Source organism: Hypanus sabinus, chromosome 9, assembly GCF_030144855.1.
Source record: "Hypanus sabinus isolate sHypSab1 chromosome 9, sHypSab1.hap1, whole genome shotgun sequence".
Taxonomy (NCBI): Eukaryota; Metazoa; Chordata; class Chondrichthyes; order Myliobatiformes; family Dasyatidae; genus Hypanus; species Hypanus sabinus.
The window spans coordinates 146,178,629-146,204,621 of NC_082714.1; the positions used below are offsets into that span (position 1 = coordinate 146,178,629).

General features: G+C 40.5%; 1 protein-coding gene across 7 annotated transcripts in view; it reads right to left on the reverse strand.

Moving 5' to 3' along the window:
* slco4a1 (solute carrier organic anion transporter family, member 4A1) overlaps positions 1 to 25,993 on the reverse strand; it is a 210,291-nt gene that overhangs the window by 108,412 nt on the left and 75,886 nt on the right. Inside the window, exons 3-4 of one of the 7 annotated variants that reach the window (XM_059980756.1) lie at positions 9,538 to 9,600; positions 3,621 to 3,691 (exon numbers count right to left, since the gene is read on the reverse strand). The exons of 5 other annotated variants lie outside the window; for them this stretch is intronic. The gene's annotated coding sequence lies outside the window, so the exon portion shown is untranslated. The remainder of the gene's footprint in view (positions 1 to 3,620; positions 3,692 to 9,537; positions 9,601 to 25,993) is intronic. One more of the 7 variants, XM_059980755.1, reaches the window with a different exon arrangement.

Sequence of the window (25,993 nt, forward strand, 5' to 3'; positions counted from 1 at the left end):
AAGTTTATCAGTAATGATGCTGTACACAGCACAGGAAATGTTACAGATACAAACTTAAAAATTTGCAGCTTGAACATTTGAAGAGCCATAATCTACAGATTTACAGACTTAAAGTAGGGAAGTGAAACCATTTCAGTCTACCAACCTAGTAGTGGCTAGTGTGGGTAGATTGCTTTCTGCATTGTGTAATTCTATCTTGCAAACACATAAACACACACTACTGTCATTTAGAAACAGTATTTTGCCTTGATTTTGCAGGTTCAGTCTGAGCTTCTGCAGCCAAATGAATCATCAAATTTGGAGAAACCCAAGATTTATTATATTTAGAGCAAATTTGTATATGAGAACATTTCTTAGATGTCCCTTGGGAGATGTCATATTGGCCCGAGAACATTCTCTAATTTTCTGGGCTGACTGACGAGGTCAATGTGGAAACTACAGATCTTCCACAGATGGGCCAAGACATGGTAGAGGGACCATCTTGTGAGGTGGTGCATTCCTTCCACTATTTACTTTGGGTTTCTCCACTTTGGGCCAAAAATTCCTGGTGGGCAGCGGAACTGTTGCATCTTTCAGGGAGGCTTTGAGACTCTCCTCAAGTGGTTTCTTCCAGTGTCAGACCCTGGATCAGAATGTATAATCTGAAAAGCCTCGTGCCAGCCCTGTGAACAATGTGGAATGCCCAAAGCCAGCTGTGAAGTATTCGGGTTTCTGAGCTAGAAATACAACATCAGTTCACTTATTCATCCAGTGAACTTGGAGGATTTTGTGCAGAGTGTTGGCATCTCTCCGGTACATTGGGGTGCCTGCTATAGCAGATCAAGTTTCAGCAATGTCCTGATGAAGGGTCTCACTCTTTATTTCTCTCCATAAATGCTGCCTGAACTGCTTAGTTCCTCCAGAAATCTGTGCGTGCAGCTCAGAAGCATCCAGGTGGGAAGGGATCACTGCAGATGCTGAGTACAAGGCCTATCCTTTCATTGCTAATGGTTTGGGTCTGGCCACTGAACTAGACAAACACAATCCGCATATTGTAGCTTCTGTACCGAGGCTGGGTTAATTTTACTTCAAGTGTAGGTGCTAATATGCGATTTGGGATAATGCTGCTGGTGCTTCGAAAAACCCAAATCATCGGTATATACACTTGAAATTCTTTCATAGAGCATATCTAACGCTGAGAATTAGACATCAAATGGGTCTGGTTCCTAACCCATATTGCTCATTTTGCCCCCACGAAACCGTTGGCTCTTTTATACATGTTGTTTGGGAATATCCAGAGGTTTTTGGTTTGTGGGGGAAGGTTATCAGTGTTCTTACAGAACTAAGATAGGTACAATTACCAACGGACCCCGCTGTACATCTTCTAAATGATGACTCCCACCTTTCCCTTATGGAAAAAACACGCAAAATCTGGCTGGCAGGCCTGACTGCAGCTAAGAAGATTGTAGTCCAGTGTTGGAAACCTTCCCATGATATTTCAAGTACTCACTGGCTTTGGAGCCTTTTGGACATTTCTTATCTGGAATTATCATCAGAAGAGTGAACGATGCATAAAAAACACAATCTTAATGTGGACAAATTTGATATCTAACTTAAAAGATCTTCTGTTTAAATAGGAATGCTCTGTCTGTGTATGCACTACTATTCAGTTGGTTGGTGGAGGGAGAGGGGTGGAGAAGAGGATGAGGGGTGGAGAGGGGTGGGGTTGAGGGTTGGGGGTGGCTGGGTTAAACAGTCAAAATGTAATCAGCAACTGGTTATATTGAATGTAATTTGTTGGTGTTGCAATAAAAATTAGTGATTAAAAAGAAGTGTAGGCACTAGTCATTGAAAGCCTTCCCATTAGTCCGGTAGATTAATATCATTCTGTTGGGAAGCTTATTGGATGTGGTGCAGTATTGCAATGAGAAAGATTATACAGAATATTGAGGTAATGACACAATAGTCTTCACAAACTGGGAACGGTGATGAGAGTTTGTTGCTGATCTCGAGTCGGGGAAGTCAAATTAAAGCAACACTGCAGACTGTAATATCGAAACAGCTATTGGTCTCCCTCTCAGTGTGGCAGGAGCGATATCCCTCTTTCTCTCGTTAGTGAGAGAGAGGGCCCTTTGAGATGGCGAGGTGTTGGGATGGGCACCAGTTTTTGATGGACTCTTGATTGTGATCATATTGTGGGCTTTACTGTGCTTGCACGGTGAGTGGTGGGGTTGATGCTCTTTGCTGAAGTAAGTAAGGGGAGGGGGGTTGATGCTTTGGCTGCTGCTTGTGTGTGGGACAGGGTGGGGGGCTTTGGGGTTCTTACATATTTTCTGTCATCCTTTTTTTGGGGGTTTTCTGTTTTGTGGATGTCTGCAGAGCGTAAGAATTTCAGGTTGTATATTGTATATATTCTCGGATATGAAATGCAACCATTGAACCATTGAGTGTTGTAGACCCATTGGTTAGAAATATGTCTTGTATGTTATCATGATGTGAATATAAGATTGAGACTAATAGGCACAGGCAAGTATTGTTAAAAGTATTAGCCTTGTGCAACACCATTCAAAATAAAATGCCTGTGATTGTGGTGGAAAAAGCTCCATTTTAAAGAACCAATTCCCAGTTTTGTCACACCCAAAAAATTAAACTCTACAGATAATGATATTCAACCCCTACCATAGGCCATTAGTCAAGGCATTTGCCCATTATGCCATTGCCATTTAGGGGAGCAAAGAAGGTCCTCCATCTCTGTCTATCCATCCAGCTGCACATAGATAAAGAAGTAATCTTCATTGCTTGTTTTGTAACAATTTTTTTGACCAGTCAGGATTGTTAGCCCTGAGCTGAAGCTCCAAATCTGAGGACCAGTGGACCACTCTTAGTCTGGCCTTACCTGTTGACCTGTTTGGCATGGGTGACCCTACTAAGAGCCAAAGAACAAGGCCCTGTCTGCAGACAACATAGCTCTCTGGGTCATTTAGGCATGCAAGCCTCCAAACCCTACGACAAGGTAGTGGTCCTCTTGGAGGGCCATTGCACAGCATCTCTAGAATAGACCCAATATACTGTTGTTGAAACTATTCCACATATGTGATGAATTAATTCAATCTCTGATGTCAGATCTGCAATGAGATCTTGACTCCAGTTTAAACCTTTTAATACTTTGTTATTTTTTGCACTCTACTGATAAATACAGCACCAGCATTTGAACCGTTGAGTGGAATGCTGGGTTGAAGTTAGGACTGACAGGCTTTTTTGTATGAAATCAGAAACAAAAGCTGACCAAGTTAACTTGGTTCTGGCAGCCTGGGGCTCTTGCAGGCTCCTTAATCTGGAAGTAGCAACACAACCACTAACACACCCATCCAGATAAAGTCCCACAAATACTACCCATGCTAAAAATTCACAACAGTTAATTGTTGAATATTGAAATTTCTGAGGATTTCAAATGTTGCTTCACATTTACTTTAATATGTCTCACATTGTAGAGCAACAGCATTTCAAAAGCTTGGCTCAGGAGAAAAAAATTCACTTTTAATTTGATTTGGCTCAAAGTATTGCAGTATTACTGCCAATCAGAACAGTTCTGAGATGCAATAGTGCGATAAGCCAATGTGAAAGTTATACAAAGAACTGACCTTCATCCACTTTGGAAATGGAAGAAATACAAAGACCTTTCAAATAATTCAATCAAAAGTTGATCCAGGGTCTGTAACACAGTAACAAAAGAGCATTTACCTCTAGTTTTATGATTACTATTTTCTTTCATGAAACATCACAGAATACATTTCTAGTCCCAAAAATGCCAATATGATGACATCACTGTGTGTAAAATTGTCTTTCACGCTTCCAATATTATAAATTCGAAGGATATCAGAGAGTGCAAAAAGGTACAGAATGACCAGTCATAAAAAGCACTGTGCAAAAACAGGACTTTTCATTACATTACGATACGTCTTATCAGTCAGTGCAACACAACTTTAAAAAAAAATTAAAGATCATGAGTGGAAAAGCTGTTCTGGTGAAACAGCAGAAGACTGAAGAAGATTGAAAAGAATAAAAATGTACCTCCCCTAAGTTTCTGACCAGCTGTTCAAAGATCAGTGTGGATAACTGGCCCCGTGAGCAGGTTTGGGTTCATCCTGACACACCTCATGAACTCACGCAACAATTTTGTTGTCAGAATCTAGGGGCTGTTATTGCCAGTATTCAGGAAAATATCTTCAGTAAATGAGGAGACCATTCCAATGGAAAAGGAGGAAAGGAAGAAAGGCCATTCAGTGCGATTGAGAATAACTACTCTGAGTTTTGAAGTTTTACACACAGAGGGCTTGGATTTCATGTTGATAGCAAACAAAAAAAAACCCACTGCCTTTGCAATCATTAGAAACATAGAAACGTAGAAAACCTACAGCACAATACAGGCCCTTCAGCCCACAAAGTTGTGCCGTACATGTCCCTACCTTAGAAATCACCTAGGGTTACCTATATTCCTCTATTTTTCTAAGCTCCATGTACCTATCCAGGAGTCTCTTGAAAGACCCTATTGTATCCGCCTCCACCACCATTGCTGGCAGCCCATTCCACGCACTCACTACTCTCTGAGTAAAAAACTTACCCCTGCCACCTCCTCTGTACCTACTCCCAAGCACCTCAAACCTGTGCCGTCTTGTGCAAGTCATTTCAACCCTGGGAAAAAGCCTCTGACTATCTACACGATCAATGCCTCTCATCATCTTGTACTCTTCTATCTGGTCACCTATCACCCTCCGTCGCTCCAAGGAGAAAAGGAGAAAATCATTATAACAACTATCAGAAAATAACCTATTGAAAAATATCACTAACATTTATTAAGTTAAAAATAACAGATGTATTCCTTTAAAATAGTTTGTGCTGATTTGATCTACGTCATGTTGAATGGCCTATATATTACTGCCAAAATGGAGCACTTTCAAATGTTTTAAATTCTCAGTTTTTCCTTATCCCCTTTTCTCTCCCTTCTAATCCAGTCTCTGACTTCAAACATTTATTTTTCCATTATTATTTCCTAATTCCCAAAATCTCCAGTTACAAAATGTTAGATCGGACGAAAGGGGCAGCAGGGTGGAGTCTCAAAGCCACATTTAATGGGTGAAAGTAATAAGATGTTCAGTGGTTCCAGAAGTCTGGTGAAAGGTCAGATGGAGCAGGAGCACAAGTTTCAGAACAAACTCCAAACCTCAAACCTGACTGAATGTAACACTGGTCAGCTGGCTGTAGTTCAGTCTCCCTGGAAGATTTCTGAGCGCCTCCTCCTTAACTGATTGGACTCATTAATTTAAATTACTATGTCTGCCACAGAATATGCAAATATGTTAATTACAGTCTAGGCATTTGCCACAATCCTCAGAACTAGAAAAACATTTTATAACATATTACATTAGAATATCTGAAGTACGAAACACATATAATTAGGAACAAACTACTGACAAACGGAACATGCATTAGTGAGGGACTCCGGGATTTTGGAATCCAGCAGAGGAGGAGGCAACAAAATAGCAATCATATTTCAGCATTGCACCACCTTGAAGGTAAAAAAAAATATCCCAAGGCACTTCACTTAGGCCGAGGGAAATGTGGATGGGAAGGTAAAGAAAATGAGGATAAGCTTGGTCAAGACTGGGTCCCAGAACAAGTGAATGAATGTAATGCAGTTGTTGCAAAGAGTGGGATTTAGTCAGGGAGTGGCATGATTCTCAGAGATGAGGTAACAGGGATAGACAACTATTGTATAAAGGAGAAAACATGGTGTATTACATCATCCAGTTTCAAAGGAAATTAAAGCACATTAAAATCAAGAGCTATGTGGTCACAATTCAACAAAATTAATTCCTGGTCTCAGTGTAAAGATACACAAATTCCAGTCAGCATTAACCACATTTAGATGTCAGCATTATAATTTTCAGCTATACTGTGTGTGTACAAAAGTGAACTTCTAAAGCAATTAAGAAGAATGCTTTAGTTAAGCTTAACGTTGAGTTTACACATTGAGATTACACATTACACAACCTCACACATTGAGGTTGACGCTGCAAGCTCAAATCAGATAAATTAATCTTCTTTGACTCGAGTCTCCCTCAGGGCTCTACACTTTACACCCTATCTCAACTTCCAACTTGTTACTTCTCCCCACTTTCCACCAATACAAATTCCTAACCCAGTCTCAGCTGTCTGCCTTTACACATCACCCAGTTTATCTAACTTCACCCGTGATTAAGGATTCTTTTCTTTTCGTTGCCTCATTCTTCAAGTGAACATGCCCATTCCAGACCAGCACTGACACCTTGATTCAAATACTCCCAAACCCAGTACCCACTCCAGCTTTAACACTGCCCCCTTTGAGAGCTGCTGGCTGAGTTTACCCGGTCTTCACTTCTCAACTCATTCCACTGATGACTTGCTGAGCCAATAAAAAACCTTGCAAGTGAGCAGGTACCACAGAAGTGCTCATACTCTTTGCAGTTGGTAGCAGAATCACACGAACTAGCTAAAATGCCAGTTTCTAGGCGACCATCAGATTTATGCAAAGTAAAAATTTTTCGTTAAGTTGCTGGAAACATGACAACATTCGCCGTCTGCCCTCAAGCATGCATCTGCACTGTGCTGATGCAGATGACATATTTCACTTTATGCTTTGATGTACATGTCACATATAAAGCTAATCGTTAATACTTCCCTTAGCAAAATCGAGAATTTAATTATCTCAGGACTTTCAATCACGTATACTGGCGGCGTGCTTTGGTTATATGCTGCAAATCGCATTGCCTGCTATAGTGGTGAGGGACAAAAGCAAAGAGCTTCCAGGGGGAAACAGCAAGGAACACAACAATGCTTTATCAATGAAAAGCAAAGAATTGTAGATGTTGGAGCTCTGAAATAGTAAAATAAAATAAAAATTCCACAACTTAAAATGTTTAAAAAAAAACAGAATTAATCTTTCACATCTGTGACTTTTCATCAGATTCCTGCACATCCTGGTTTCTATACCAGATGCATATCATAAACCTGTTTGTGAGACGCACTTCTCGTTTTCTATCATGCTAAACAAATTGCTCATTTAAATCTAGGAGGAAACAACAATTTGCATTCTGTTAAACTACCCTAAACCAAAATCACACCCACCTTCCAAAATTCAGCAAAGGATTCCACAAGACACACAAGTGCCCGGATAAAACCAAACATCATATAATCTTTTCAGTGGCAACCCTCACACTCTCATCTTTAAATGATAGCAATTTTTTGATATTAGATTTAATGGCTTGCCTAAAATCACAAGATCTACATAATTGAATGCATACAAAGCACAGGCACAAGTTATAATCTCAGACATTAATGGAAGTGGAAATAGTTTTTTTTAAGAAGCACATAAAAAAAGTTGGTGGCACTACTCACTGAATCAGTAGGGCTAGTAGCCGTAGACTTGCAGAGACTTTCAAGGCACTCAGTTCAGGTTCCCACTTTCAGGGCTTTAAATAGACGAGCCTAGGAAGTACTGACTCTCAAGCACTTGAGAGTTTTCCTTCCTTCAACAGTGCCAAGGATTGGCTAATCATTACAGGGTTATTTGGAATCCATGCACTCCAAACCTCTTCAACAACAGTTTAATTTGGACATCAAATCGATTTTCCTTTCCAATTGTTTACAGAATAGTGACTTTGAATTGGGATAATATTCAATGCTTAAAACAAATAGCTACCTCCCTTCCGACTGAATACAGTAGACTACAATAGCAAACTTCCAGAACAGACACATCAAAGATTCAGGAATTGGAAGTGCTCATTAATCATAGATTTTATGTAATTGTTTATCAGTGGCAATCGACATTGCTAACAATGCACAGAGATGTACTACTAATGGATAGATCTGTCTGGAGAATGAGGTCCTAAGATTGCTTCATTCAAAACTGATGCCAAGATCAGTCTTGAATGAAGAGACAGCCACTAGGATTTTTGCCTCTGCTATAAACCTTTTTCTTTAACCTCATACTCACATTTCTGCAATCAACCCTAGCAGTAACAAAGCAGAGGAGATCAAGGGCTTTGCGACAATGAGCAACTTCATTCAATCAGCCACCTCTGTTGCTTCCTTCTTATTGACTAGATGGTTGGCTGAAAACCTCTGACCACTGAACCTCACCTTGTCCCGCATCTCTCTCTGTTTTTCTGTTCCAGCCCTTTCATTCATGTGTTAGTAGTTATTGTTAACAACCCTCTCGCAGCCCACCCCTTTTTAAATCGGTTAGCATCGGCTTGTCAAAAAGCTTCATCTCCACCCCTGGAAACAACCACCCATCCTTCCTTTCAATCTTACCAGCAACCTTGTGAAAACTGCAGTTTACTAATCTCATGCAAGTTTTTCCTTGGATTTCCTTGCTTCAATGCCACAAAGCAGGACCGACCCTGTCACAGTCTGAAAATGGCTCTCATCCACAATACCAACTATAGTTATGTATCCATGACAATGTTGATACATTTTGCCCACCGCACTTGATATGGTCACCTTTCTGCGAAGTCTTTTGATTATCCCCACCCTGGGACAGACTGTTCTCCCCACGGGTTTCATTTATGGACAGAAAATCACAACAATGCTTTCCCTTCTTGCTCCCATAACAAACCTTCTGTTACCTCCCATGGATCTCTCAGTGAAGTCTTCCTGTTTACCACCCCTCAGTAATCTCAAACAAAAGCAGGAATATCCAGGTTCTCTCTCAATTCCTTCCCCAAAACCCCCGCTCTGCGCTTTGCCCGAGAGCTCAGCTGACTCTGAAGAATGGTTGGGTCAAAATATTTTGAGAAGATCGAAACCATTTCTTCAGCTCCTGAGCAACACACGCACACACGATGCTGGAGAAACTCGGCAAGGCAGCCAGCAAATATGGAACAGATTCATAGATGCTGCCTGACTTGCTGATTTCCTCCAGCGTTTGGAGAGCGTTGCTCAAGATTTCCAGCATTTGCAGAACTGTGTGTTTATGATCTTCAGCTCCCGGCATGAATTCTGCTTGCGACTACTGACCCTCCACTCTATTGGCTATCAACAAAATTAACCCATATATTAACTTCAAAATGTCACATTTCTGTTGAGATAAGCTTTAGGCCACATACTTAAGCCCTACTTAGACTGTCACTATTTTCATCTGTAAAATCACCCAAATTCATTCCTGAAATTTTCAGACATACCTTTATAAACTATAGACTGGACCACTCAGTCTTAGTAATTTAATCTTCCATAAACTAGAAGTCATCTAATAATTTTCTGCCTATATCTCAGTACACAGCAAATCATATTCAACTATCATACCCGTGCTTTCAGGTCTGCACAAGCGTCATGGTCGACGTCAGTTCCTTTAAAAATGTTATTGCTGTTATTGTATGTCCTGCCCCTCTCTACTTCTAATCTTCTTCACCATTAGCCTTTAGATTTTTTTTTAAAAAAAGAGGTAGAGGATGGTAAAAGGACTTCCTGGCCCAAAGAGCCCACACCGCCCAATTACACCCATGCGACCAATTAACCTACCGAGCCGTACATCTTTGGGATGTGGGTCGACACCAGAGCACCCTTGAGGAAACCCTTGATGAGCTATTGGGGAGAACATAGAACCTCCTTAGAGATAGCAGTGGAATTGGACTTGGGTCACTGTCACTGTCATGCTTACCACTAGTCTACTGCTCTACATTGCTCCAATTTTTTGTAAGATGCAGTTACGGCTTATTTCCAGCTTATTACTTTTACAGGAACTCTAAGAGCAGCATTTATTGTTTAACTCCAACCTCTGGTGAAGCTACTCCTAGAGTATAAAGACCATAAGATGTAGGAGCAGAATTAGGCTATTCGGCCCACTGAGTCTCTTCCACAGGCTGGATCACTGCCTGGTATGGGAACTGTACTTCCCACAATCGCAAGGACCCTGCAGAGAGTGGTGCGGAAAGCCCAGCACATCTGTAGTTGTGAACTTCCCATAATTCAGGACATTTACAAGGACAGGTATGTAAAAGGGGCCTGAAGGATCATTGGGGACTCGAGTCACCCCAACCATAAACTGCTCCAGCTACTACCATCCGGGAAACGGTACCACGGCATAAAATCCAGGAACAACAGGCTCCGGGACAGCTTCTTCCACCAGGTTATCAGACTGATTAACTCATGCTTACACAACCTTATTTCTATGTTATATTGACTATCCTGTTGTATATAATATTTATTATAAATCACTATAAATTGCACATTACAGATTTAGATGGAGATATAACATAACGATTTTTACTCATGTATATGAAGGATGCAAGTAATAAAGTCAATTCAAATACTCCACATATGTTAACCCTTTCATTCCTGGAATCATTCTTGTGAACTTCCTCTGGACACTTTCCAATGTCAGCACACCTTTTGTTGGATAAGAGGCCCGAATTCTTCACAAGTACAGACTAAGTATGGTCTGACCAAAGCTTTATAAAACTTCAGTATTACATCATTGCTCTCATTTTCTAGAACTCTCAAAATGAACACTAACATTGCATTCGTCTTTGTTCCACTGACTCAACCTGCAAGTTAACCTTCCAAGTCCCTCTGCACCTCTGATTTTTGACATTTTTCCCCATTTAGAAAACTGTCTACACTTTTTGTTCTTCTATCAAAGTGCATGGCCATACACTTCCCTGCATTATATTCCATCTGCCACTTCTTTGCACGTTCTCACAGTCTTTCATGTAATACCAAGGGTTTTTTTTATCTTGCTCAGCAGTCTCATGTACAGCACTTTGTAAAAGACCTTATAAGAATTCAAGTAAACAACATCCACTGACTCTCCTTTGTCTATCTTGCTTGTTATTTCCCTAAGGAATTCCCACATATTTGTTGGTCAAGATGTTCCCTTAAGGAAACCATGCTTTCTTGGCATATTTTATCATGCGTTTCCAAGTACTCTGAAAGCTCATCCATAATGGACTCCAACATCTTACCAACCACTGAAGTTTGGCTAACTGGCATATAATTTCCTGTCTTTTACCTCCCTCGTTTCTCAATGAGTGGAGTGACATTTGCAATTTTCCAGTCCTCCCAAACCATCCGAGAATATAATGATTCCTGAAAGATTATTACTAATGCTTGCACAATCCCTTCAGCATACAGAAATGTGTTTCCATAGATGAAATTTACAGGCTTCTTAGTGGTTGAAATCACAGGTTTGGCAAGTGCTGTCAGAATTGTGATACATTTTCTTGAAGTACACATGGTACCCACTGAGGAAGGGTGGAGTAGAAATCGAACATTTAGGTCAGTGGGAGGAACATCAATCAAATGGATTGCTTTGTCCTGGACATTGAGTATCCTGAATGTTATGCAAATTGCACCTGACCAGAGAAGCAAGTGAGTATTCCACAGCAGTCTTGATTTCCATCTTAGAGAGTTGTCCAAAAGTGAGTCACTGGTCAGAGGTACCCAGTCTCTGATCATCTCTTGCAGTTGCTATTTGTGGCTGAGCTATAACCATATAAAATCATATAACAATCACAGCACGGAAACAGGCCACCTTGGCCCTCCTAGTCCGTGCCGAACCCTTAATCTCACCTAGTCCCACCTACCCGCACTCAGCCCATAACCCTCCACTCCTTTCCTGTCCATATACCTATCCAATTTTACCTTAAATGACACAACTGAACTGGCCTCTACTACTTCTACAGGAAGCTCATTCCACACAGCTATCACTCTTTGAGTAAAGAAATACCCCCTCGTGTTTCCCTTAAACTTCTGCCCCCTAACTCTCAAATCATGTCCTCTAGTTTGAATCTCCCCTACTCTCAATGGAAACAGCCTGTTCACGTCAACTCTATCTATCCCTCTCAAAATTTTAAATACCTCGATCAAATCCCCCCTCAACCTTCTACGCTCCAATGAATAGAGACCTAACTTGTTCAACCTTTCTCTGTAACTTAATTGCTGAAACCCAGGTAACATCCTAGTAAAAAGTAGCTACTAGATCCTAGCTACTCAAATTTCTGTCAAATGTGAACTCCCTGCAAAAAAAAACTTGGTGGGAAATTCAAAAATGGTAATACACTGAATATCAAGGATGAAATTTGTGGAAGAAGGCTATCATCTGGAAATTTTATGACAGAAATAACATTAGCCTCTTATCAACTGATGTAGCCCAGGTCTTCCTACAAGCAGGCACGGGCTACCTCACTTGCTGAGAGGCTGCAGATGGAACTGAAGATTGCACAACACTTGGCCAACAGCCCCACTTTAAGAGGGAAAGAAGGTCGCTGATGGCATGTTTTGAACAATGGTTGAATAGGTTGCTCTTTTTACCTTTTGGAAAGGAGAACTGTTTATGGTCCTAAGATTTAAGAATAATCTTAAATCTTAAGATTAAGGTAGAGCATAAAGTTTTTTATAACAGCTATTTGTATTTCTCTCTATATATAGATATATACACACATACACACAAATATATACAACTTGATACCATAAATATCTTTGCGAATAAGAGTCAGTAATGTGACTCTTTCCTCAGATGCTGCTGTTTCCAGAATCACTGCCTTTAAATTCTATTGAGCAATTAACAAGGATTGACATCACCAAATAATTTAGAATGCTGAACTATTTCTGAAAGCGTTGAGTCAGATGATTAAACGCTTTTGACACCAAACTAGATATGAATACAGGTGAAAAGGAGAGGAGAGGGAAGATGGGATAGGTGCTGAGGACAGGACTCCCATAGAATACAGATGCCAGTATGGGTTAAGTTAGGCTAACCAGCCTAATTTTGTCCTACCTATTGTCTGCGATATTAATTCAGTGGGAACTTTACTAGATATACCTGTATACCTGCTGTTAATGCAAATATCTAATTAACCAATCATATAGCAGCAACTCAATACATAAAAGCATGCAGACATGGTCAAGAGGCTCTAACCAATCAGAAGCTAAGGGGTTGCTGGGGCTAAAAATTAGGGGATTATTATGGGATAATGGGCGTGAGGCAAGACACCTTTACAGAATACATAAGACTGTTGGATTAATGGGAAAAGGGGTTAAAAAAAAAGGAAAGGAATTATATTGGTGCAGCTTAGAATTGGGCATACTATGCTCAATTACTCCTTATGTATCGTTGTCATATATGTCATCATTATGCAATAGTTGAATACATTCCAGTTCAAGGTAAACCAAATAAAATTGAAAGGAATCAAATGCAGGCTTCACAACTACCTTTGAGAGTTGATAGTTTGCAATTAAAAACTTTAGCAAGTTATGAAAGCGACATTAATTTAATTCACAATATTGTCTTTCATTATTTATAATCAATAGCGCTTTTTGGGGTAATCAAGTCTTCATTTGATAAAGACCTAGCAGGGGTTTTAATTCCCAACCCTGCACACCACATTCTAGTTGGGGCAGGGAGAGAGGAAGGGTGGGTGCAGTGGAAGCGAGGTGAAGGGAGGAGTGGGTGCAGAGGGGGTGAGGCAAGGGGTGGGGTGGGTGTGGAGGGGGGCCAAAATTGTTGACATTGCTCTAAGTGTGGCCTGACTAGTGTCTCATAAAGGGTCAGCATTATCTCCTTGATTTTGCATTCTATTCCCTTTGAAATAAATGCCAGCATTGCATTTGCCTTCTTTACCACAGACTCAACCTGTAAATTAACCTTCTGGGAGTCTTGCACGAATACTCACAAGTCTCTCTGCATCTCTAATGATTAAACCTTCTCCCATTTCGATAATAGTCTGCACTATTGGTTCTTTTACCTATTCTTCCGATTCATCCAAGTCCTATCATCCACAAACTTTGCCACAAAGCCATCAATTTTATTATCCAGATCAATGACAAACAATGTGAAAAGTAACAGTCCCAATACTGATCCATGAGGAACACCACTAGTCACTGGCATTCAAACAGAAAAGGCCCCCTTTATACTGTAACTCTTGCCTCTTGCCTGTCAGACATTCCTTTGTCCAGTCCAGTAACTTCCCTGTAACACTATAGGATTTTATCTTGTTAAGCAGCCTCACCTGTGACAGCTTATGAAATGTCTTCTGAAAATCCCAGTAAATGACATCCACTGCCTCGCCGTCCACCCTGCTTGTTACTTCCTTGAAAATTCTAACAGATTTGTCAGGCAAGATTTCCTTTCACAGAAATCAAGCTGATTTTGACTTACTTTATTATTTGTCTCCAAGTACCTAGAAAACCCATTCTTAATAATAGACAACAACATTTTCCCAAACACTGAGGTTAGGCTAAATGGCTGATAATTTCCTTTCTTCTGCCTTCCTTCCTTCTTAAACAGAGGAGTAACATTTGTAATTTTCCAATCCTCTGGCACAATGCCCCTGTGGTGAACTACATATACCTGTCTGGACATGCCCCTCCCTGCTGACTGCTCCTGTGGCTCTTCCCACACAGTCTCCAAAGCTTACAGAAAACAGTGAGAAAAGTGAAAAGAAAAAAACATCTAGCGAGCGGCAGTTGTGAAGAAAAATGCTTTTTAATGGGAAAGGACAGATGAGCAATGGCCAGGCTAGTTCAAGGTGACGAGAAGTTGACAGTAACAAAAATAACAGTGGTGTCCAGAAGAGCATTTCTGAATGCACATGTCGAACAGCTACAGCAGCAGAAGATCATGAACATACACTCAGCCAATATTTATTTATTTGCCAATATAGGTAATATTGCAGCCAGCAAGTGTAAATTGATAACCTGGAGAAGGCAGCAAAGTGTAAGTTATCCAAGTTGGCTGATGAGTTAAAAATAGATGGAAGGGAGTACTCCAGGGAAAAACTTGCCAGTTGGAGATTGATGTAGAGAAGTTCAAGGTTATGTAGTTGATATGAGGAATCTACAGATGATTAACTAAAGGGTGAAAGTTTGCAGATGAGTTATACATGAATCACCTCAAGTTAGCTGTAGATATACAAATTGGCACTAAATGGTACATTGGCCTTACATTGGTTTAGAAATGGGCAAGTACTGTACAATTTACAGGATACAAATGAGGCCACACCAAGAGTATTGGAATACTGGGCACAGTTTGGAACCCCTTATTTTAAAAAGGATATTGGAGACAGTTCAAAAGAGTTTCCCTAAGGTAAAGATGACAGCTCAGAAATTTAAACTTGAGTAACTACTCGAGTATCAATGATAACCACTCGAGTAGTTATTGGATTGTTATCAGCACCATCTGGTTCACTATGGCCCTTTAGGGAAAGAAATCTGCCAGCTTTATTTAGTTTGGTTTTGTGTGACACCAGAGCTATCAAAGCAGCTGGCCCCCATCATTGAGTCAACGATTAATCTACTGGAGGAACTCTGCAGCTCATGCAGTATGTATGGGAAAAAAGAAAATGATGACATTTTGGGCTAACACCTCTCAAAAGTCGACAATCCCTTCTCCACTCCCCTCCACCCACATAATTTCCTCCAGCAGATTATGTGCTCCAGATTCCAGCATCTGCAGCCTCCTGTGACTCATAATTGAACCCAGATTGATGTCCACTTAGTTTAACATCAGTCAGCTTAAAAACAATTGCTAGGTTTGTGTCACATCGATGTTCTGAACTCAAGTAATTCATCAGGCTTGTAACAAAGCAGCTCTTCATCGTAGGTTATAGGGAGAAAGCAAGATAATGGGGTAGAGAGGGAAATAAATTAGCAATGATTGAATGGTAGAGCAGTCTTGATGGCCCAAATGGTTTAACTATGCTCCTATGTGTGATGGCCTCATGGTCAATGATACCCATTCCTTCAGGAAGAATAAATGACAGGACTGTTTTAATGCTGCATGAAAATTCTTCAAGCTTTAAGAAATACTGTTTTTTTCTTATTTCCTGACAACAGAAAACTTTGCATAAGGGGCAGTAAGCAATATCCAACACTGTGAAAGAGTCATGGAAAGGGTTTGAGCTCATCTGAGATACCATGGATCAGAAATAGAGGAGAAACAAACTCAAGAAAAAAAGGAAAGCTTGCATGCATGAAAAAAAATTCTCAGTATTCTTCTTCTCTCTCATTTCCACAAGATCTCAAGATATATGAACAGAATTGGGCCATTTGGCCCATGGAATCTGCGCTGCCATTTCATCATGGCTGATTTATCACCTGTCCCATTCTCATTCTCCTGCTTTCTCCCCTTAACCTTTGTCACCCTCGCCCTGATTAATAAAGAACCTATCAAACTCCACTTTAAATATACTCAATGACAGGGGCCTCCACAGCGACCTGAGGCAATATATTCCAGTTTCACCAGCCTCTGGCTACAGAAATTTCTTCTCACCTCTGTACTAATTGAATGTCCCTCTGTTCTGAGGCAGTGCTTTTTGGTTCTAGACTCACCTACTACAGGAAACATCCTCTCCACATCCAGTCTATTTAGGTCTTTCAATATTCAAAAGGTTTCAATGAGATCCCCTCTCATTCTTCTATATTCAAGAATGTACAGGCCCAGAGCCTTCAATTGCTCCTCATACATTAACCCTTTCATTCCCGGCATCATTCTTGCAAACCAACTCTAGTCCTTTTCCAATGACAGTACCTTTTCATAGATTAGCGGCCCAAAACTGCTCAGTGTGGTCTGACCAATGCCTTATTCCTTCATACTTCCTTATTCCTTGTTCCTTCATACTAATCCTCTCAAAATGAATGCCAACATTGCATTTGCCCTCCTTACCATTGACCCAACCTGCAAGTTAACCATAAGAGAATCCTACTCAAGGACTCCCAAATCTTCTTGCAACCCTGATTTTTGAATTGTCTCCCAGCTTAGAAAATAGACTCTTGACTCTCCTTTGTCTATCCTGTCTGTTACTTCCCCAAAGAATTCTAGAAGATTAGTCGGGCAAGATCTCCCCTTAAGAAAACCATGCTGACTTTGGCCTAATTTATCATGTGGCTCCAACTACCCTGAAATCCCATCCTCTGTAATGGACTCAACATCTTCTCAATGACTGAAGTCAAGCTAACTGGCCTATAATACACTTTCTCCCCCCCCCCTTAAAAACATTTGCAATTTTCCAGTTCTCTGGAACCATTCTGAAATCAACCTACAGAATGAAATTTCCATCACTATTGTAACATTGTCTATTTTACATACCTTTTCTATCTCACTTTGTAATTTGTATCCCACATCCTGACGACTAAGATGGGGCACAACATAGTTTGCAGCAGCCACTCCGGAGTTGATATCTGTTATTTGTCAAACGAGGTGCCACGCACAGTCCTAATCTGATGAAAAACAGATGTGGGAGCACGGAGGAACATCTGGAAATCTCCAGGAAGGCTTTCTTCATTGCTGCTGCTGTTGGGAGGTTCGGGTCTCTGCTGAGAAGAACAGGCCCCAAGTCCTCGGGGTCGCGTTGCCGGTGGCTGTTGGCAGGGGTGTCGTAGTGTGCTCAGCAGAGGATGGTGCTCAGAGAGGCTGTGCTGGAGGGGATAGTCGAAGGCTCAGAGGTTCGACGGACTCGAAGTCCGCTGCTGTCGGGGCGCGTTCGCCGTGTGCTGCGTCTGTGAGGCTGAGTCTGGTGCCATGGAAGTCCATAGTGGGGGTACTCCCTTCTGCTGCCTGCGTGGGATGATGAGTCTATCCAGACCCCGACGATTTGTGGAAACTGTATGGTGGCTTCTTTCAAATTTATAGTCTTTTAACATCTTTGGACTATTTTTACTGTGCCCATGGTCTGTTTTTTTTTTAATCAATTATGGTATCGTTTGCACTGTTGTAACTATGTGGTCTTGAGTAGGTCTTGTAGCTTTAGGTTTTGGTTTTTTGGGTGGTAGAGTTGGCCTCCTGACTTGGTGTGCCAGGGTAGTCTTGTATTGTCTGGTGGGATTGGAGCTCCTTTCCGGGAACACGCTAAGATGGTAGTGCGATATTAATACGCAGCAGACTCTCCGGACTCTGGATTGGGGATTGCCAAACATTATGTGGATTTTCTGGTGTAGTCTGTTTAGTCATGTGCTTTTGTGATATCATTCTGGAGAACGTTGTCTCATTTTTTAACTGCATTCTAGTTGTGGTTTCTAAATGACAATAACCTGAACTGATCTGAACTAGCTGGGGGCCTGTATATAATCTCCATCAAAGTCTTTTTACATTTGCAGTTTCTTAACTCTACATCTTCCAATCTTATACAACCTCTTTAAGGATTTGATTTCAGTTCTTACCAGCAAAAACACCCCAATCCACTCTGCCTACCAACCTGGTCTTTTGATATAATGTGTAGCCTTGGATGTTGAGCTTCGAACTATGACCTTTTAGTCACAGTTCAGCGATGCCCACGATATTGTACTAATTGTTGTACAAGATCATCTACCTTACTCGATATACTGCATGCATTCAAATACAAAACCTGTAGTTCTATATTCATCAGCCTTTTCAATTTCTCTTCCCATGCTACACTTCACCTCATCCCTCCAACAGCAACTTTGCCCTGTCACCTACTTGCCCTTTACTACAGTCTCACTACACACTGCAGCTAATTATAGTCCAACTGTTCCGTGCTCTGCCCCATCATTCCGATTCCAACCCCCTGCCAAATTTGTCAAATCAACTTCCCACAACAACTTTTCAGCAACTTGGTCAGATTTTCCCTCTTGCATCCCAGAAACTGCACCAGCCACATAAATACTTCAGTGACTGGTCACTGTATTCCCCAAGGAGGCTTTAATATTAAAACAGCACAGGATATTAGTTGATTGAGCAGGAATCCAGCTACATTGCAAGAGCTCAACACCACCCTGAACACAGCAAACTGCTAGTTTGATATTCCACCCTCCTCCAATTAAGAATTCATTTGCAATGTCAGTGATGTGATGTGAATGGCTTAAAAATGCATTGCAGTTAGCTATCATGAATTTTGTGACAGCACCCATAACTGCTGAGGACATCCAAAACAGGCACCATAGAAATATCATCACTTGCAGATTCCTCTCCAAGTTGCACACGACTGTGTCTGTAAAGTATTATCAGTATTCCTTAAGTTTTATAGATTTAAATCTCAGAACTCAGAGTACCTTCAATAAGGAACTCACCAATAGGTTTCTCACTTGCACTTGAGAACAGAATAATAATGCCAGTGAAACAAGTTCGTCAAATTAGTTACAAGTCTGCAGAACATTCTATTGTTTGCAATTTTCATTCTTGTAAATGATGTCATTTATAAGAACTGAGAGTGGAATTGGAACAGATGCATGCAGTGACACAAAGAAGTGCCAGATTCGCTCCAGGAAGGGTGTACGTGGTCCAACAAAATTTCCCTTGAATCATATTCAAACAATTAAAAAAAAACAGTGCACAAGAACACTTCAGCAGGGAAGGATCTCAGTTGGAAAGGCAACTAAAAATAAAGGCATGCATAAAATTCCTTTTTGAACAGTTTAATTTTCCAGGGCAAGGGAAACATGAAAGTGAAAGATGCTCATCTGTTGAAAAATAGCCCAGTGTGTTACTGACAGAAACAGTGATGCTGGATGCAATAGCACACAATAAAAAAAAACTAGATGAAGGACAATCAGACGAGGATGACACATATGCAGATGCTGCTTGCTCACCTTTTGACAACATGCTGCACAGTGGGAAAATAAACAGAAGAAAAGGGCTGGATAATGCAAATTTAACTCAGCAAACTGCCTAACTGAAAGAAATTTTAAAAATAAAAGCGGACAAAGGTGGTCTGATACTTCCTTGATGCACAAATCAAAGAGACAGCTCCACTTACAGAACGGAACACTGAAAACCCATTTATCATAAGACCACAAGACATAGGAGCAGAACTAGGTCATCTGGCCCATCAATTCTGCTCTGCCATTTATTCATGGCTTATCTTCCCCCCCCCCACCCCCGCCAACCCCATTCCCCAGCGGTCTCCTCATAACCTTTGATGTCATGTCCAATCAAGAACCTATCAATCTCTGTCTTAGTCACACCCAACAACCTGGCCTCCAAAGCTGTCTGTGGTAACAACTTCCACAAATTCACCACCCTCTGGCTATAGAAGTTTCTGTGCATCTCTGTTTTAAATGGACACCCCTCTATCCTGAGGCTGTGCCCTGTTGTCCTAGACTCCTCTACCATGAGAAACATCCTTTCCAGATCTACTCTAGGCCTTTTGACGTTCAAAAGATTTCAATGAGATTCCCCCCCCACCACCAATCATTCTAAATACCAGCAAGTACAGACTCAGAGCCTAAAAACATTTCCTTTCATTCCTGGAATTATCCTTGTGAACTTCCTCTGGACCCTCTCCAATGCCAACACATCCTTTCTTTGATGAGGAGCCCAAAACTGTTCACACTACTCAAGGTGAGGCCTCACCAGTGCCTTATAACTCCTCAGCATCCCATCCCTTCTCTTGTATTCAAGACTTCTTGAAATGAATGCTAACATTACATTTGCCTTCCTCACCACTGACTCAACCTACAAGTTAACCTTTAGCGTGATCAGCACAAGTACTCACAAAGATCTTTTGCATCTCAGATTTTTCGATTTTCTCCTCATTAGAAAATACTCTGCACATTTATTTCTATGACCAAAGTGCAAGACCATGCACTTTCCAACATTGTATTTCTTTTGCCACTTTCTTGCCCATTCTCCTAATCTATCCAAGCCCTTCTGCATCCTACCTGTTTCCTCAACACTATCTGCCCCTCCACCAATCTTCATCATCTTTAAACGTAACAAAGCCAACTACTCCATCATCAAAATCATTGATATACAGCATACAAATAAGTGGTCCCAACTCGAACCCCATGGAACGCCACTAATTACTGGTAGCCAACCAGAAAAAGATCATTTTATTCCTACTCGCTGTCTCCTACCAATCAGCCAATGCTCTAACCATACCAGTAACTTTCCTGTAATACCATTGGCTCTTAACTTGGTAAGCAGCCTCATGTGTGGCACCTTCTCAAAGTCCAAATATACAACATCCACTACATATCCTTTACCTAAACTACTTGCATCCTCAAAGAATTCCAACAAGTTCATCAGGCAAAATTTTCCCTTAAGGAAACCATGCTGATTTTTTCCTATGTTGTCCTGTGTCATCAAATACTCCATAACCTCATCCTTAACAATTTATTCCAACATCTTCCCAACCACTGACATCAGGCTAACTGGTCTATAATTTCTTTTCTTAAAGAGTGGAGTGACATTTGTTATTTTCCAATCCTCTGGCACCATGCCAGACTCCAATGATTTTTGAAAGTTCATTACTAATGCCTCCACAATCTCTACACCATCTCTTTCAGAACCCTAAGGTGTAGTTTATTTGGTCCAAGTGACCTGTGTACCCTTAGGTCTTTCAGCTTTTTGAGCATCTTCTCTTTTGAAATAGTAACTGCACTCACTTCGCTTCCTTCACACACTACAACATCTGGCACACTGCTAGTGTCTTCCCCAGTGAAGACTGAAGCAAAATACTCATTTAGTTAATCTAATATCTCCTTATCCCCCAATATTTCTCCAGCCTCATTTTCTAGTGGTCCTACATCCACTCTCATCTCTCTTATTTTTATTTATCTATTTACATACCTGAAAAGCTTTTACTATCCACTTTGAGATTGTTTGCTAGCTTGCTTTCATAATTCATCTTCTTCTTCCAAATTATTCTTTTAGTTGCTCTTTGCAGGTTTTTAAGTAGCTTCCCAATCCTCCATCTTCCAGTTAATTTTTTCTTTGTTATCTGTCCTCTTTTTTGCTTTTATATTTACTATTTTGCCATTTGAGTATTTTTTCATTTTTGGAATACATCTGTCCTGCACTTTCCTCATTTTTCCCAGAAACTCATACCATTGCTGCTCTGCTCTTATCTCTGCCAGCAGATCCTTCCAATTTTCTTTGGCCAACGCCTCTCTCATACCACTGTAATTTCCCTTACTCCACTGAAATATTACTACGTTAGACTTTACTTTCTCCTTATCAAATTTAAAGTTGAACTCAATCATACTGTGATCACTGGCTCCCAGGGGTCAGTCTACCTCATGCCCCCTAATTGCTTCCAGTTCATTACATAACACCCAATCCAGTATAGTTGATCTTCTAGTAGGCTCAATAAGAAACTGCCCTAAAGAGCCATCTCAGAGGCAATCAACAAACTCACTCTTGAGATCCATTAACAACCTGATTTTCCCCAATTGACTTGCGTGTTAAAATCTCCCATGACTATCGTAGCATTGCCCTTTTTACATGCCTTTTCCATTTCCCATTGTAACCAGTGGTCCATATCCCAGCTGTCATGAGGAAAAGGTTCAATGAGAATTATTTCCACTGAGGTTGGTTGAGACTACAAGGGAGGTCATGGGTTAAGGGTGAAAGGTGAGAAGTTTAAAGTGAACATGAGTGGAAACTTCTTCACTCAGATAGTCATGAGAATGCCGAATGACCTGCCAGCACAAGTGTTGCATGGGAGCTTGATTTCAATGTTTAAGACAAGTTTGGAAAGGTACATGGACCGTAGGGATGTGGAGGGTTATGGTGCTGGTGCAGGTCGATCGGAGTAGGCAATTTGAATGGTTTTGGCATGGACTAGATGGGCGGATGAACCTGTTTCTGCGCTGCTCTTTTTATAGAATCATGTAAAGGTACGAGTGTGCTGCCAGAACATTAGGCGCTAAAACCAACATTAATGTTGGGTTACATCGGCTAGGTGGGAATAGAGGCTTTCTGAAGCAAGTTAATTGGAAAGGTTATTTGACAATTCTTGAAGCATTTACCATCAATCACTAATTCTAGATTGTTCACAAAAGTCATGTTGTTAACATGAAAGCTGTTACAAAGCATCCCCTCTCCAATGTGAACATTCCAGCTTGGACCTCTCCAAAGAGATGATCAATTTACAGCAGTCTGGTAACAAACCTGAACCAGGGATTAATCAAATCAAAGCTGTATTGAAATTACCTTAGCTATCATTTTGACAGTAGTGGTTAAGTTCCCATTGATCAACATTAATATCATGATTGCCAACACCCAAGGTTCTGCAGATGCTGGAAATCCACAGTAACACATACAACATGCTGGAGGAACTCGGTAGGCTAGACAGCATTTATGGATTGGAATAAAGAGTTGACATTTTTGGGCGAAACCCTTTATCAGGACAGACTTTTCCTCTCCATAGAAGCTCTTGACCTGCTGAGTTCCTCCAGCATTTTATGTGTGCAATAATAATTATCAGTCTACTCATATTTAACTTGATCTTGGTCAATGTTTCTAATTGCTCATCTTGAGCGGCCTACAGAGAAAAAAGGTTATGAATTGAAAAGATTTAGTTCAGGCACCTTGCTGTTCGGCATGGGCAATCAAGTCTCTCCATCCATCAGGGTCCCTGACCCTCTGAATTGTAGTTGTTGCCTCCCCTGTTTCTAACCATGATGTTAATCCATCAATCATTCTCATTCTCTGCCTGTCTCTGCTTCTTTTTCCTTTGGTAACTAAATGTTCTAATGTCTCTCCTCGCATGATGTGTCCAAAGAATTCTGATTGCTGTTTTCTGATTTTCTTATGTACATTTTGTTTTCGTTCCCTATAGAACTTCTTCATTGGTTATCCTGTCCATATATGATATGCGTAGCATTCTTCTGAGGAACCGCATTAATTCTTTTTTCCATTGTATTTGTGATGGTCCATGACTCGCAGCCGTACATCAACATAGGAAGAATGTAGCAGCTGAGAGCTCTAAGGTGGATGTCAATTGCTATTTTCTTGTTCGTTAGGATGTTTCTCATTTCGGTAAATGCTGTTCTTGCTTTTATGTCTGTTTTGCATTTGCCATGAGATGTTACCTATGATCCAAGGTACTTGAAGTTGTGAACTTGTTTCAGGATGTCATATCCCAATACGATCCTACAGTTTGGGATATCAGGTTTCTTTGATATTACCATTACTTCAGTTTTCTTTTTGTTTAAGGTTAGGGCAAGTCTTTCGCTCTCTGTGTTGATGGTAGATACCAGTTTCTTCTTCACTGTTTGCTGTCAGTACTGTATCATCTGCATAGTGGAGGTTGTTGATATTGTATCCTCCTATATTTATTCCATGTAGGTCTTGTATGGTTCTCATGATGCTTTCACTGTATAAGAAGAACAGGTCTGGTGATAGAACACAACCCTGTCTGAATCCTCGCTTTATTGACTGATATTCACCAATCTCGTTGTCTATCCGTGTGGCTGCACTTTGTTGCCAGTAGAGATTCCTGATTATTCTTAGATCACTTCTGTCAATATTAATATCTTTAAGCATTTTCATGATAACTTGGTGTTACACTGTATCAAAGGCTCTTGTGTAGTCAATGAAACAAAAGTACAGGTCTTGTACTTCTATTGACCTTTCAATAACATTCCTGAGAATATAAATTGCGTTTGATGTTCCCTTGCCTTTGACAAAGCCTCATTGTTCTTCACTGATCTCTGGTTTAATTTTCCCAAGCAACAGAAAAAAGCTAAAAAGAAATGGATGACAGAAGAAATTCTGACTCTTATGGAACAAAGAAGAAAATGTAAGGAAAACGAAGAGGCTTACGTATCCTTGCATACACAGATAACATCCAAGTGCAAGGAAGCAAAAGAAAAGTGGCTTAAGGACAAATGTGAGTTAATAGAACAATTGCAGAAGACCAACAACAGCAAACATATGCACGACGAGATCAAAGAGGTCACAAATCGGAAGAAAAGCAGGGCAACACCAGGATGTATAAAAGCAAAAGATTATTATGGAAAAAGGATTAAGGAAAAAGGAAAAATAATGGTCAGAATACATCAAAGACCTATACAACAACAAAGACCAAGAGGCAACAACAATGAGGGTGCAGCAATACTGAAAGAAGAAGTGGAACATACTGTGAAGAAAATGTGAACGGGGAAACATTCTGGTTGAACTGTATGAAACGCTAAAAGATTTTGGTGCAGAGAAATGAACAATCTTATTGAATAGAATATACAACATTGGCAAAGTACCAGAAGATCTTTTAAAGGCAATATTCATTGCACTGCCAAAGAAACCGGGTGCAACACAGAGTGTGGACAACACAGAACAATTAGTTTAATGAGCCACCTCGCAAAAATTCTACTTAGAATCATCATGCTCAGAATAAGAAACAAAATTAAACCAAAGATCAGTGAATAGGTTTAACGATTAATAGAAAAAGACTGGCCTCAAAGTAAAGCTGCAAGTGTCTCAGCCCACAAGGTTAACTGTTTATTTCCCCCTCTCGATGCTGCCTGCTAAGTTCCTCCAACACAATAACTTGCACAATATTCCTGAGACGCCTGACAGCAAATAGAAAAAAATACAGGTTATATAATAAATTGTAATAATAATTACAACAATTGATATACAAATTAGACACCATTCGCTCTCTGAAAGACTTTAGCAAATAACCTTTTTTGAAGCAATCTTATCAGTCTTCATTGTTAATTTTTTCTTGGATTCCAAACCAATATATCACCAGAATTATTCACTATAACAACTTGCAATATCTAAATGATTTCAATAAATACTTTAACAGTTCATCATTTTTCCCAAGAGATGAATTCAACTTTCTACGTTTGGCACCAATAAGCAGACTTGCGGGTCTGTAATAGATAGAGAATTTCTTTATTGTGTCTCAGCTGTGAGTTGTAGTGTAGTGTGCCACATGAAAGTTATTGCATTGGCTGTGGCAGAGTTCCAAAACAGATACTGAGATCCTGGTCAGGAAAAGGAGCACAGCCATGTATTAATGTGCAGAGCACTGACACCACTAAAAGATAATGATTATATTGATAAAGATTAGTTCCATTTATCGCATGTACGTTGAAACATACAGTGAAGTGCATCGTTTGTGTCAAAGCAAATCAGCATGGACTGTGCTAAGCAGCTTGCAAGTGCCAGCACACTTCCAGTGCTAACATAGTATACCTACAACTCCCTAACCATAACTGTTTGGCTTTGAAATGTGGAAGGAAACTGGATCACCCAGAGAAAATCCACACTGTCACAGGGAGAACGTACAAACAC